The following is a 15,291-nucleotide window of genomic DNA, read 5'->3' on the forward strand; positions in this document are numbered from 1 at the left end:
TTGGACTTCTATGTGTGTCTTCCTAATCAGAGGTTGTTTACCTACACCCAGTCAGTGAACCACACGGCATCATTAGCACTAGCAGGCTAGTCTAACCTAATCTAGGACAGCTGGGGTGTATTTGTTCAGACCAAGACCGTTGCAAAACGTTTTGCAACAGACTGTTTACTCCAAACTGAAATTGTTTTTGCAACTAAAAAGAGTTTCAATTGGACAAATGTGGATATGTCCCTACCCATTTGGTTCCTAGTGAATACACCCCTGGTGATTTATAATGTACTACCACAGTGCATTCCTAATATGACATTTGTTTGTAGACTTGTCTCAACTGACAGGTTAATATCAACAGGAGGGTGTGTTCAGCTGGTGAAGTGTTATCTGTGTCTAACCTCTAACACAATCTTAAGGTCACACATTATCAAAGATGATCTGTTATATTGACAAGATTGTCGCATGACCGCTCTAACAATGGAAATACACATCCTCAAAAATGTAAGACAGGCGCGAAGATGCGAGGTCAGGTGGGACCATTTTAGCCAATGAAAGGGCAGACGTTGCCGAAATGCAACGTGCATCCACTTATTTATTTCGTAACAACCTAACAATTATTATAAACGTATATTGAAGAAGCTTCACCTAGCACAATTGCAATTACATTTGTTGTTGAACAAATTAGAATTCCTCAGTGGTTTTATTTTAGTGGGAAGAGTTTGGACAGAGTAAACCCTTTTCCTCTGACAATCAATAGCTCTTCCCGACCCCCTCCCTTAATACTTGCCCAGCCTCTCAAAGAACAGTGCACATTACTGAAGTTATGGATGAATTATGACAAGGCAAGCAGGAACATGGGAATGATTGACCAACCAAGTCATGCAGGGATCCCTTGCAAAAGAGACGTTTGTCTCAATGGGATTCCCTGTCTAAATAAAGGTTAACATGCATTTAATGAAGATGGAAATACGTCAAGGCGTAAGGTGTGAATCAACAAGTAAGCACGTTTCCACAGTTAAATTTACCCTCTCGTGATAAAACCACAATATTTACTTTAGACTGCATTACCACTGTCTTCTTGGAAAGGAGCATGTCTACCCCTGAACAAGGTCAATTGGCAGCAATACTCTGAAACCTGCTGCTTGAAGTCACAGATGACAATTTAGTTATAGTTATGTGCAACAAACTAGGAAGAGGTCAGTGATTGAAGCAGTCATGCTATTCTTGGAAAGTGAGAAATTACAATTTACAATGAATGCAAAAAGGTGCTTGAGGTTCCTAATTTTAGAATTGCATTAGGGGTAATGGTAGTCTGAGGCATTTCAGGGAATTCAAATGTAGAGTTCTTGAAATAGATTCTAACCGTGGGCCAGTTTCTCAAAACATTGAAGTAGGATGAAAATGTTCCAGTGTTTTTATTACTGTGTCCCTAATTAGATGTTGTCAACCACTTACAGTGACAGTAGCTCACTACAACCAAGTTATCTTCACAAAAAGATAAATCTATATTCATAATTTATAACTAATTACTTCTATTCAGATAAAAAAGTAGTCCATGAAGTACATGCTCTCAATGTTCCTAAGAAAAATATACTGTCAACAAAATCTGTCATAGTCTACAGTGAATTATATTACAACTACATTCTTATAGTTTGGCTTCGTTTTGTCTTCTGTTTGATATGCCAACACAAAATCCTTCCTGGCTCTTTCAAGAGACAAGCGTGTGCCAATTTGCTAGACTAGTGGAGGATGTCTAGTTAGAAAAAAAGTTAACAATTATGGGGAAACAGAATCCAATTGATGAACAGGATTTCACTCAACACATGAGTGTTTTGATCTGGATTAAAAACTTCTTTTTTTTTTTTACTTCCCTGGACATACAGTAATAGCACATAAACTGGGATTGAATGCAGTTGATACTCATTGTGAAAGAAGCAGGGGATTGATGTATGATCTGAATTATTTTCGGTATTAGACAAACACAGACCAGCGAATGGTCTGCAGCAGCTGAACTCAGCTAATCTGTTTATGTCACAGGGGCCATATAGATTTTTTACCAAGGCCTTTGGTCTAATTCACCATCTCATTCTCTTAGATAAACTAAAATGCTTGGGTTTGCACAAGGGCCTTGGAATTGGTTTTCTGAGTAATAATTGAAATCAGAGTTACAAAAGAGGCCATTAAGTTCAATCACTTGATGCCGCTAGGTTCAATACTTGGACCATTGTTATTCTTCATTGTTGGTAACTGTGCATTAACACAAATGTTCCCTTGTGACAGACTGTGTGCCGTACACATCCATTAAACACATATCTCTGCAGTCTTTGTCAATAGTCTTCAGTCCTCCATTTACTTATCTCCACCACTGAACAGTGCACCAAATTACAATCAAATATTGTTGAAAAGAGTTAAACAGAAATGCCACTTGGTCAGGGGCTCAGGTGAGTGTGGTTTTAAGGTTTTCCAGTCACTAGTTTGTCTCTCAAGCAGACCCTGGGGGTGGGGAGGAAGATGGACAGGCTGGACAGTCAGTAGCACCTAAATTTGGGAGAGAAGGGATCAGGTTGCCTCTGAACACACAAGATCCTGCCGTAGTTACTCTAGCTGTGTCCTCGTCATACTGTCACACTCACTCAGACCAGTGCTTAGTCACACAGGCTTTATCAGTGCAGTTATTGCCGCAGGTTACCCCATTGTGTGTCTTTTTTGGCTGGGCTAAATCTCCATCATCTACTCTGGGACTTGGCTTGGCTCTACCGTCTCTCTCAACCCCCCCTACAGCACATGACGGGTGGGACATACTTTGTGCTGAACTGCCATGTTTCTGGTTCTCGTCGTGACGCCAGAACTAGGTGAGTTCTTGGCCAGGGCAAGGGGTGGAGCTATCCGCCTCATCCGGGCGCGGATCCAGGATGGTGAGTGACCCAGGGGACAGCGGTGTAGTCAGGTTGCAGGGGCAGGAGGGATCTAGGACGGGAGGGTTTTGGTAAGGCAGCGCAACAAAATGTATATTAATTTGATGTCTTGAATTATTTCTTCTGAATTGCCAGTGTTATGTGATTAAACTGATCTAACTGGGTGTTTTGTATGATGATGTGTGTATTTGTGAAAGTGTGTGTGAGTTATACATGTTGTTCGCTGTTCTGCTGTTCAGTCACTTGATTGTGTGTGTGATGCTGGTGGAGATGTCATTGAGTTGAATTAAAACAAACATTTCACAATGTGTTTGGTCAGATGATGCATTCGGTCTGTTGAAAGGGATTGCAAGAGAGACTGACTGCTTTCCTCAACTTTGTGATGGTGGGCAAGTTGTCAAGGTTTATAGTGCCTTGCTATAGTATTCAGACATTTTATTGTGTTACAAAGTGGGATTAAAATGGATTGAATTGTCATTTTCTGTCAACAATCGACCCAAAATACTCTGTAATGTCGAAGTGGAAGAAAACTTGCAATATTTTTAAAAGATTAATTAAAATGTAATAACTAAAATATAGTCGTTGCTTAAGTATTCAGCTCCTTGAGTCAATACGTTAGAAACAATTCAAATCAAATTGTATTTGTCACATCCGCCAAATACAACATGTCTTACATATCTACCTTACAGTGAAATGCTTACTTACTTACAAACACCTTTGGCATCGATTACAGCTGTGGGTCTTCTTGGGCAAGTCTCTAAGAGCTTTGCACACCTGGATTGTGGAATATTTGCCCATTATTCTTTTAAAGATTCTTCAAGCTCTGTCAAGATGTTGGGGATCATGGCTAGACAGCAATTTTCAAAACTTGCCATAGATTTTCGAGCAGATTTAAGTAATACCTGTAACTTAGCCACTCAGGAACATTCACTGTCTCTTAGTAAGCAACTCTAGTGTAGATTTGGCCTTGTGTTGTTAGTTATTGTCCTGCTGATAGGTGAATTCCTCTCCCAGTCTATGGTGTAAAGCAGACTGAAGCAGGTTTTCCTCTAGGATTTTGCCAGAGCTTACAGTAGCTCCATCCCAATATTTTTTATCATGAAAAACTCCCCAGTATTTGCCAATGTCAAGTATAGCCATAACATGAAGCAGCCACCACCATGCTTGAAAATAAGGAGGCAGATACTCAGTGGTGTGTTGTGTTGGATTTTCCCCAAACATGAGGCTTCACATTTAGGCCAAAAAAGGTTATTCCTTTGGTGTGTTATTTTGCAGTATTACTTTAGTGCCTTGTTGTAATATTTGTTATTCTGTATATTTGTATTATTTTCACTCTCTGATTTAGGTCATTATTGTGAGTCACTACAGTGTTGTTGATCCATCCTCAGTTTTCTACCATCACAGGCAATGAACTCTATAGCTGATTTAAAATCACTAATGGGCTCATGGTAACATCCCTGAGCAGTTTCCTTCCTGTCCTGCAGCTTAGTTCAGAAGGATGACTGTATCTTTGATGTGTCTGGGTGGTTTAATACATCATCCACAGCCTAATTATTAACTTGACTATGCTTAAAGAGATATTACATGTCTGATTTGTTATTGTTACCCATCTACCAATCACTGCCCTTCTTTTTAAGGCTTTCAAAAAGCACCCTGGTCTTTGTAGTTGAATCTGTGTGCGAAATTCAATACTTGACTGAGGTGTTGTATGTATGGGGGACAGAGGAAGGGTTAGTTATTCAAAAATCATGTCAACCCCTATTATTTCACCAAGAGTGAGTCCATGTAATTTGTGTGATATTCTTTAAACCAAATTTGACTCCTGATCTAATTGAGGCTTGCGTCAACAAAGGGTCTGAATACTTACGCAAATACTTTATTTTTAGTTCAGAATAGTTTTTATCAAAAATAAAACTTGGATTTTTCTTTCACTTTGACATTACAGAGTATTTTGTGTAGATTGTTGACAAAAAAAGTAAATTCAATCCATTTAATCCCACTTTGTAACACAATAAAATGTGAAGAAATCCAAGGAGTCTGAATACTTTTGCAAGGCACTGTATATGATCCAGTTGAGATATCAAGTTACATAAAATTCCCATTCAGAAGGGTTAGTGGAAAATATAATCTGAGCCCTCACTGGACTCACTGTCTAATGATACTCATCATGACAAAACCTGACTGTTGATTGCAACTTATGAGTCGCTAACAGTACCTGTAGCAGAAACTCACTTTAGTCAGGTAACATAACATGATTAGGTGCAAGGGGGCTTCTTATTTTCTGATAATCCTTTCAGGGTAGCTTTTCAGTATAAAAAACACTTAGATTACCACAACAATAAGCAGCCAGCTACATGCATGAAACCACTGTGGAGATGTTGATCCAGGTGTCAGGCATAACACTCAAATGGCCAGATCTCCCACACACTGTGATGTTCATAGGTCCATCTGGGAGCTGAGCTGTCACACAAAATAAGTCTAAAATTCATTAGACACGATAATTTATTTTCCTCTATGTGCCAGACTATGCATGTGTGAAACATACCATGAGACAACAGGTTGGCCTGTGAGGTTATACAGATATTTAATAAAGTACGTCTGGGATGTTTACATCTTTTTTAGGACATCTTGTGGGCCTACTGATGCACTGTCTGGTCTATCAGTCAAACTGTAGATATCTGAGACTATGACTGATATGGGTGTGGAGTCTGGCTCGAGTTGGACTGTCTCTGGGTAGTTTATGGGGTTGTGTCTAGTCTGATGTCTGGGCCTATCTCCAGGAGGTGTATAGGCCAACAGTTGGGCAAGTATGCAGATGGGGTACAGGGGTACTGTCTAAAGTTTCTCTGGACTGTTTTTTAAAGTATGTTTGAGGTCTCCTGTCTTGTCTCCTGCTTTTTGGACCTGTCACTGCGCTATTGAGCTATTTGGAGCTGTCTCTGAGCTGTGTGTGTGTGAACTTGTCTTCATGTGTTGATCGTCTGTCTGTGATTGGACTTTATGTTGTTACGTAATTCTATGCGATTGTGTGTGCATCTCATCTGTGACCTCATTTTATAGAACTGGTAATTAGTGATCTATTTCTAGTAAATACCACCAATGTGTCATTTTAAACACAGCGACTCCGCTGTCGTCGTGCATGCCAAAGTTAGTGACCCTGGATCATTTGACAACGTTCTTTTCCGATCTTGTCAATATTATTGAGAGAGAATTAGCTGAGTGCACAATCGAGGACTGCCATGAAGGCTACTGTCAATCATTGACAGACTCAACTCATTAAATGGTCCCTATACACCAGTGAGATTAATAGGTCCCGAGACCTGATGAATAGTTAATTGATGTGTTGAGACTCATTTAAGCCAAGCACAAGAGTAGGGGAAAGATAAGTCACAGAAGAGGCTTCAGTGCATGGAGTGAAAGAGATAAAGTATGATATCACTGCAAAAAGAAGAGCATTGGCTGGACTACAGTGGCTTCGGTGGACAGAGAATGGGTTTTTGCGTGTGTGTAAAGGACGTCACGCTACTTGCTTAGCCAGTACCACTTCCTTCTGATTCGGCTCACACCAAGACTCAAACCCAAGACTCTCTAGCACACATGACCGTCTTCCTTAAGCATCTCATCAGTCTGTGCCATACAAAAAGTTAGCTATTCAGTGGCGCAGGTGGGGACACTTCAGGCTGAGGAGTAAGTTTCACACATCACCATGTGCTACGTTCACCCCTCAAACTTACTCAACAACGACCTTAGTGCTGAGCGCAACTGTAGATCTGAGACAATAGGCACCACTGTAAAGGATGTCACGCTGCTTGCTTAGCTAGTACAACTTCCTCCTGATTAGGCTCACACCGAGGCTCGAACCCAAAACCTCTGCTTTGCTAGCACATGTGACCGCCCTCCCAAAGCATCTTACCAGTCAGCGCCACACGAAAAGCTAGCTTTTCAGTGTCACAAGTGCTATTCAGTGTCACCTCAGGCTGAGAATTAAGTTTCACATATCCCCACCTGCGTGTATGTGTAGCTGAGTAATAACTTTTAAAGCATGGGTCAAGGTGTGTAACGAGTTGTACTCTGTTTTTCAGAGCAGCTGGTGCTGGGGACATTCAGAGAGCCGGGACAGAGCTGGGACCATGACTATGACCACTTCCTACTTCCTCTGCTGGACGACAAGGAGCCCTGCTACATACTATACCGCCTCAACTCCCAGAATGCACAAGGATACGAATGGATATTCATCTCCTGGTCTCCTGACCAATCTCCAGTAGGTGTAACCGTGCAACCAAGGTTATTATAGTACATGAAAACTGAAACTAAAAAAGGTACAATAATTGAAAAACAATTTAGTAAACTGAAATAATTTTTTAAAACTAAAAACATTAAAAAACTAAGACTATACTGAAACTATTATCTTTGAATGCAAAACTAAATAAAATTAAATAAAAAGCATCATAAATTATGTTTAGTTTTAGTTTCTTCTAAACTTTGGTTAAAAATCAAATGTAGTTTTCGAGCTTCTGAATCTAGCGGGTAAGTCTAAACAGCCCTTATTTTAAGTGTTCTAAAAAAAAATGAAAAAGGAATGGTGGAAAAACGATTGGAACCATTTCCCTGTTTGACCACTAGTTTTTATTGGCATTATGACACCTCCACTGTGGGGCTCTATTGGTTAACTATTTAGCAGTCTTATGGCTTGGGGGTAGAAGCTGTTCAGGGTCCTGTTGGTTCTAGACTTGGTGCATCGGTACCGCTTGCCATGCGGTGGCAGAGAGAACACTCTATGACTTAGGTGGCTGCAGTATTTGAAAAATGCTCTACCACCTGGTAGAGGTCCTGGATGGCAGGGAGCTCGGCCCAAGTGATGTCCTGTATACACTACACTCGTAGTGCCTTGCGGTTGTATGCCAAGCAGTTGATACAGCCAGTCAAGATGCTCTCAATGGTGCAGCTGTAGAACTTTTTGAGGATCTGAGGGCCCATGACAAATCTTTTCAGCCTCCTGAGGGGGAAGAAGCGTTGTCGTGCCTTCTTCACGACTGTGTTGGTGTGTGTGGACCATGAAAATTCCTTAGTGATGTGGACACCGAGGAACTCGAAGCTCTCAACCAGCTCCACTACAGCCCGTTCGATATGAATGGAGGTATGCTCGGCACTCCATTTCCTGTAGTCCACAATCAGGTCCATTGTCTTACTGACGGTGAGGAAGAGGTTGTTGTTCTGGCACCACACTGCCAGGTCTCTGACCTCCTCCTCCATATAGGCTGTCTCATTGTCGTCAGTGATCAGGTCTACCGTTGTCGTGTCATCGGCAAACTTAATGATGGTGTTGGAGTCGTGCACAGCCACACAGTCGTGGGTGAACACGACCCACTCTGACCCGCTCCGCTACAGCCCCGTCGATGTGGATGGGGGCCTGCTACATAAACATAACATGTCAAATCTGCCATGACTTCATTTGTTGTTTTTTCCTCTCTCTTTCTGTCAGATAAAGGTACTTTCACTAAAGGTAAAAAAGCATTGGATTGGTATAAACATGGGCAAGAGCGTTTCCTTCCACCATATTTCTTACACCAGTCTTGGCGCTTATCCTTTAAATCCAAGTCAAATTAGGATTGATTTATAGTTTAAACCTAAAAACAAAACCGAAATGTTTTTATCAAACTGAAATTAAATGAAAACTAGCAAATCAAGTCTGAAAACAAACTGAAACTAAACAGAATTTCAAATAAAATCTCAAATGAATAGAAATAAAAACTAATATTAAATCACAAAACTATAATAACCTTGTGTGCAACACACACATACTCTCATGTTCACAGCAAACACATTTCGCTCAGATCCATGTCTCATTCACCCGTTCATGTTCACTACAGGTAAGACAGAAGATGCTGAATGCTGCCATAGTGAAGAAGGAGTTTGGTGGTGGTCATGTGAAGGATGAGATGTTTGGCACAGCGGAGGTACAATAGAAGCCATTTTTTTAAACTGACGTTATTCTCTCACCTGACTAATGATGAGGTTAGACCTGTTGGTTCTCAGCCTTCCCTAAATGGCTGACCTCTTATTTGCTCTCACTAGGAGGATATCTGTCTGGAGGGGTATCAGCGCCATGTGTCTACCAGCTCCGGCCCTGCCCCACTCACAGCTGCTGAACAGGAGTTGAAGAGAATTAAAATCAACGAGGTGATGTGTGTTTTTACATACTGAGGACAGAATGGTGGAATCCCTCATCAACTAAGATAGGGAGGGTCACACATTTACCTCAACTAATGACCATGCTTTCTACATTAACCCTGCATGACTGACAACTGGGAAACACTAACACTGGTTTGACCCCAACAATTCTAATGTATCACTTAAATATTTAGAAAATATTTGTAAACTAAATTCAAGGTAATCATTATTCGAGGGGAATGAATAACACTAGCCTCCTCTTTGAACGGCAGTCACTGGCACTGTTTAGACTAGAGAGAGTGTAAGTGAGAGAGCATAGAACATGTCCATAAATGTGTCTGTGCAGACTGCACACCTGTGTGTGGTGTATGTACCTGTGTGAACACAATATATACTATTTAGTTAAAAAATGTTATTCTGCATTTTCTTGTAAAGGGATACTTGTTTTTTTGGCAATGAAGCCCTTTATCTACTTCCCCAGAGGCAGATGAACTCGTGGAAACCATTTTTATGTCTCTGAGTGCAGTTTGAAGGAAGTTGCTAACTAGAGCTAGCACAATTGCTAGTTAGCATTGGCTAATGAAACTACCTCTAACATCCTTCATACTGGACACAGAGGCATTAAAATGGTATCCACGTGTTCATCTGACTCAGGGCCTAGTTGAATTTCCAAAATCCTTTAGTATCCCTTTAAGTAATAATGTATTGTGTCTGTGTATATGCTGCCCCCATCAGGTGAAAACAGAGACAAGTGTAGAGAGTAAGAGCCAAACACTGCAGGGCCTTGCTTTCCCACTGCAGGGCCTTGCTTTCCCACTGCAGGGCCTTGCTTTCCCACTGCAGGGCCTTGCTTTCCCACTGCAGGAGGATGCCAAACGGGTTCTACAACAACTTGCACAGAAACACATCAACTACATACAGCTGGTGAGCCATATAGAAATGCCATTAGCCAGGGCCTCCCGGGTGGAGCAGTGGTCTAGAGCACTGCATCGCAGTGCTAACTGCGCCACCAGAGTCTCTGGGTTCGCCCCCAGGCTCTGTCGCAGCCGGCCGCGACCGGGAGGTCCGTGGGGCGACGCACAATTGGGCTAGCGTCGTCCGGGTAAGGGAGGGTTTGGCCGGTAGGGATTTCCTTGTCTCATCGCGCTCCAGCGACTCCTGTGGCGGGCTGGGCGCAGTGCGTGCTAACCAAGGGGGCCAGGTGCACGGTGTTTCCTCCGACACATTGGTGCGGCTGGCTTCCGGGTTGGAGGCGCGCTGTGTTAAAGAAGCAGTGCGGCTTGGTTGGGTTGTGCTTCAGGGGACGCATGACTTTCGACCTTCGTCTCTCCCGAGCCCGTACGGGAGTTGTAGCGATGAGACAAGATAGTAATTACTAGCGATTGGATACCACGAAAATTGGGGAGAAAAGGGGATAAAAAAAATTAAAAAAGAAAAAAAAAGAAAAAAAGAAATGCCATTAGCCAACCAAATACAAACGATTGTTTTCTCTGGCGGCCACAATCTCAGCACACAATCTAACCTGTACACAAGGCACACTGCCTGAGCCATACACAGTCATCTCAGTGGTAGCTGTGTAATATGTGTGTGTTGCAGAAGTTGGACACAGAAAAATAAATGATAGAGCTGGTCCAATCTGACCCGACAGAGGCCCATGAGCTGCCTTGTAGGGTTCCACGGATATGCCCAGACACCTCTTCTTCCTCTATAAACACTCCCATGAAGGGGATTACTTGGAATATGTGGGTCAGTCTCAGTCATTGATTTTCTGCCCTGATCATTCTACTCTCTCTCTCCCCCTTCATTCAATTAAATAAAAATACAATGTTGCACTATTATAATGTCATAAATGACACCTGAAACCCCACCTCTTCAAGGAATACCTAGGATAAAGCAATCCTTCTGCCCCCCCCCCCCCCCCCTTAAAAGATTTAGATGCACTATTGTAAAGTGGCTGTTCCACTGGATGTCATTAGGTGAATGCACCAATTTGTAAGTCGCTCTGGATAAGAGCGTCTGCTAAATGACTTAAATGTAAATGTAAATAAATATTGAACAAAGAGTAGCAGGTCCAACCCCCCTCTTTCACTTCCTCTCAGTGTTCATCTACTCCATGCCAGGTTATAGCTGTAGCATTAAAGAGAGGATACTGTACTCCAGTTGTAAGAGTCGACTGCTGGATGAGGTGGAGAAAGATTACCATCTGGAGGTTGCCAAGAAGGTAATCCGCCGAAATTCAGATATTGCATATACAATGTGGTCTTTGTGTTTTTACAATATTGCTCTGTGCCTGAGTGGAAGTGCACATTTATTCTGTGTTATTATATTTACTCTGTGTTATTACTCTGTGTATTGTATTTACTGTATGTTATTAATCTGCATATTGTATTTACTCTGTATTATTGTATTTACTCTGTGTTATTGTATCAGCTCTGTGTATTTACTCTGTATTATTGTGTCTGTGTGCAGATGGAAATTGACAATGGGGATGAGTTGACAGAGGAGTTCCTGTATGATGTGGTTCATCCTAAGCAGCATGCCTTCCAGCAGGCCTTCGCCAAGCTTTGTGGCCCAGCAGGAAAGAGAGGCAGTAAGCGCCTCATCAAGGGTCCGGATGAGGAGGGCAGGCTGGAGAGTTAGAGAGAGGGAAAGAGCTTTGTCATCACCCCAGCCCAAGCCATCCCTAGTCATCCCCAGCCCTGCCCTCAATCCTCATCCTCCTGTTGCCATGCCATCTGGCAGCTTGTTTGGCCACGAGGAAGGAAGAACACGAGAAGAACATGGACAGATTTCTCCTGGAAATTTAATTTTCACCTCCCTTTGCTTGTCATTACTGTACATGCTATTCATGAACATCAACAATAGGATACAACTAAGGAAATCAATGTTTTTCTCATTCTCTCTCTGTGTCACTCTTAAAAACCTTACACATACTGTTACATTCCCCAGTTTCTGTGTTGTTGTGGGTTTGTATGTGTATGTGTGTATTTCAGGAAATAGAATCCTGGATTAATCAAGCAGCTGATTGGTCGGCCCCATCGCTGATTGGAGCTCTGACCCCTCTATCTAATCAGGGGAAACAGCTGGCTCTTCAATTACCAACTCCTTCTCCAGCTTCATAAAAGTCAGTGTTCCTTTGTCAGAAAAATTGCTTATTTTTATGTCCTGTGTTGATTTGTTGTGGTGGTCAGTAAAAGTTTTGTGGATATTATTTTGTAGCCGCTCCTTCCAAGGTATGTGTATGCCAATAGAACTTAGTGTTTTTGGTTATTGAAATTGTTCACTAAGTATTAGTAATGATTCTTGTGCTGACAAACTGCCTGGGAGCTCCTCAGTGGTGAAACTCCTCCTCCTTCAATCAGTGGTGAACCAGGTGGAACAAATCTTCCAGGCAATCTGGGCGTGCCAGCACCTGGCTCTGCTGTTGTCTTTAGACCGCAGTGAAAGGAGCATTTATAACACCACAAGACCAAGGAAACTTCATCTTTGTGATCAAGGTGACTGTGCAAGTCCAAGCCCTCCACAAAACTGTGAAAGACAGCTGGTAAGCGCCATATTGGCCATGCTTTGCTAGACTGACTTAAGCAGTAGACTGCTAATGATACTCTGGAAAACACAGACTCTTAACTCTAAACTTTGATAGGACTTTTGCAGTGGTGTTTAGAACTTCAAATGTAGTTTGTGGGGTAAAGGAAAAGTAAGAAGAGTCAAATTCATTGTTGACAAAGAACTTGTTTGAAATGGTTAAAAGTAATTTAAACTTTGTAGAAATCTTTAGTAAACCAAGTTCTTAATTCAGTAACAAATGTATAGTCTAAAAAATCTTTGGCTAAAAAATGTAAGATGTGTCTGCTTAACTACTGATTAGAAAATAAATGTAATTTTTTTCTACTAAAAATATTTTGAATGAATTTGGCTAAAATGCAAATTTAGATAAATATACTGATTCTGCTCATTTGATTAAAAATGGTGGGTTTATATTTTGGGAAACATTTGCTTAAAAGTGGAAACCTTGTATTTTATAATGGCAGAAATGTGTATCTGAGGTGAATGTAGATAATTTTGTGTATTTAATTAGGCTGTCAACTCAAATAATAACTTGTATTTGTCATCTCTTTTGAGGTTTTTCACCTGTTTACTGCCAACCAAAGAATGGTAAATAAAAGACAAACAACTGATTCCATGGCTGTTTATTGAGTGAAATCCAGTTAAAATCTTCATGTGGAGGGACTGTCCTTTTCAAGTGGGGAATTGCACAAGAAAGAGGTCAACTTGACAATTCTGTTTCATTTGTTCTGGGGGAGAAGGGGAACGCACATTGGGAGTGTTAAGGCAAGAGGCCTGCGGGCATACATAACCCGTAGTATTTAATCTGTCTATGCACACTAGGTAAGATGTGGGTGGACCACCCCCTGTATTTTGGTTAGCGAGCCAGGTGGTGCTAAAGGTCAGGTAAGTCGTGGGAAGGTAGGAGAGGGGAATCTTAACTAACTTTCTTTGCTTTGGTTCCGTCCAGCCCCTTTTACCCCACCTTACCGTGTTTTAAGGAATAATAATTTCCCTGTAACGGTATTTTTCTCTGCCTGTCTTTCCCCGCACCTACGATAACACTTTTTTTTTTTTTTTCACTCCACGGGGAGTTGAGATGTCGCAGGGTGTTGTGTTCCCCCCCTCCGAGGCATACGTTACACACACACAGATGGACTGACAAACATGAAAGACCAATGGATGGTCTTAGATGCCTCAGCCAAATTTCTCTATTGCAAATGTCACATAGACCTACAGAAGAAGTCTGTCCATCTGATGTGATGTCCATAGCTTTAAAAAATTCAGGTAACTTTCCCCAAATTCTCTTTTTTTTCTGGAAATCCTGGTTAGAGGATTCCTGGATTTCCTGCTTATTCCCTCGTGACTCCAGGAATCTTCCAACCAGTTTTTCTGGAAAACCAGGGCATTTGTGGAATATTACTGGAATTTTGCAACCCTAGTTGTCCATACCTTGCCTGTTGCCACTAAATGTTTTGCATCAAACATGTTTGTAAAAACAGATGATAATGAGAGGAATTCTAAATGTAGATGTTTTTCAGTATGTTGTGTCTTTTTCTTATCACTGAAATGATAAGTAAAAAAAAAAAAAAAAAAACTGGATGGGGCCGATGATGCATCATTTTCAAGAGAGCCTCTTGTGGCAGCTATTAAAGGACACGCAGAGGGGACAGGGAGGACACTGCTGACTAGACTACTGCAGGCTGCACCACTGACTGGCCTGTTGAGGAAGTAAATGACCATCTTTTAACATAAGCACAGATTGTCAACATGCGCAGGCAGCCATGCATAAATACCATAGCTTAGAGTCTGTTAATTAAGATCCACAAGGAATTCCTTAATTTAAATAGTGAGTAGCCTAATAGCCCACAACCCTTTGAGAGCAGGTTAATTAAAACATCTGACACTTTTTACACGTTTTGACTAACATAAGGTAAAGGCACCCCAAAAATCCATATCTATTGACCATATTACACAACATTTCTTCAACAGTGTATTGTCATTTAATACTGGTCCCACACACAGTTCCAGTTTAGTACTGCTACGGGCCTGATTCGATCAACAAGCCCTTGATTAATTGAAAAAGGTTTATTAATGCTGGTCAGAGACAAAAGCCTGTACAACAGTGGGTTTCCAGCCAGGTCAGCCCAGCTGGAAGACAAATTCGATAACCTTTTCAACAGTTTGTTTCAAAGCTTGCCTTACTCTACTGAACAAGTCGTTCACAAATAACGAGCTATTTCAGTGGCAAATTAGTGTTAGGCCACCACACCAGACCTAACAACATTTTGTGCATCAAAGCGGGGACTGAAAAACAGCTTCCATCTCAAGGCCATCAGACTGTTAAACCGCCATCACTAACATTGAGTGGCTGCTGCCAACATACTGACTCAAATCTAGCCACTTTAATAATGGAAAAACTGATGTAATAAATGTATCACTAGCAACTTTAAACAATGCCACTTTATTTAATGTTTACATAGCCTACAATACTCATCTCATATGTATATACTGTAAGCTATACCATCTACTGCCTCTTGCCTATGCCGTTCGGCCATCACTCATTCATATTTCTATGTACATTTTCTTATTCATTACTTTACACTTGTGTGTGTAGAAGGTGGTAGTTGTGAAATTGTTAGGTTAGATTTACTTGTTAGATATTACT

General features: G+C 41.4%; 1 pseudogene; it reads left to right on the forward strand.

Annotated features, from left to right (window-relative positions):
• Window positions 1-94: 94 nt before the first annotated feature.
• LOC129851179 (twinfilin-2-like) lies at window positions 95-13,255 on the forward strand (annotated as a pseudogene).
• Window positions 13,256-15,291: the final 2,036 nt, after the last annotated feature.

This window comes from Salvelinus fontinalis, chromosome 3, assembly GCF_029448725.1.
Source record: "Salvelinus fontinalis isolate EN_2023a chromosome 3, ASM2944872v1, whole genome shotgun sequence".
NCBI lineage: Eukaryota > Metazoa > Chordata > Actinopteri > Salmoniformes > Salmonidae > Salvelinus > Salvelinus fontinalis.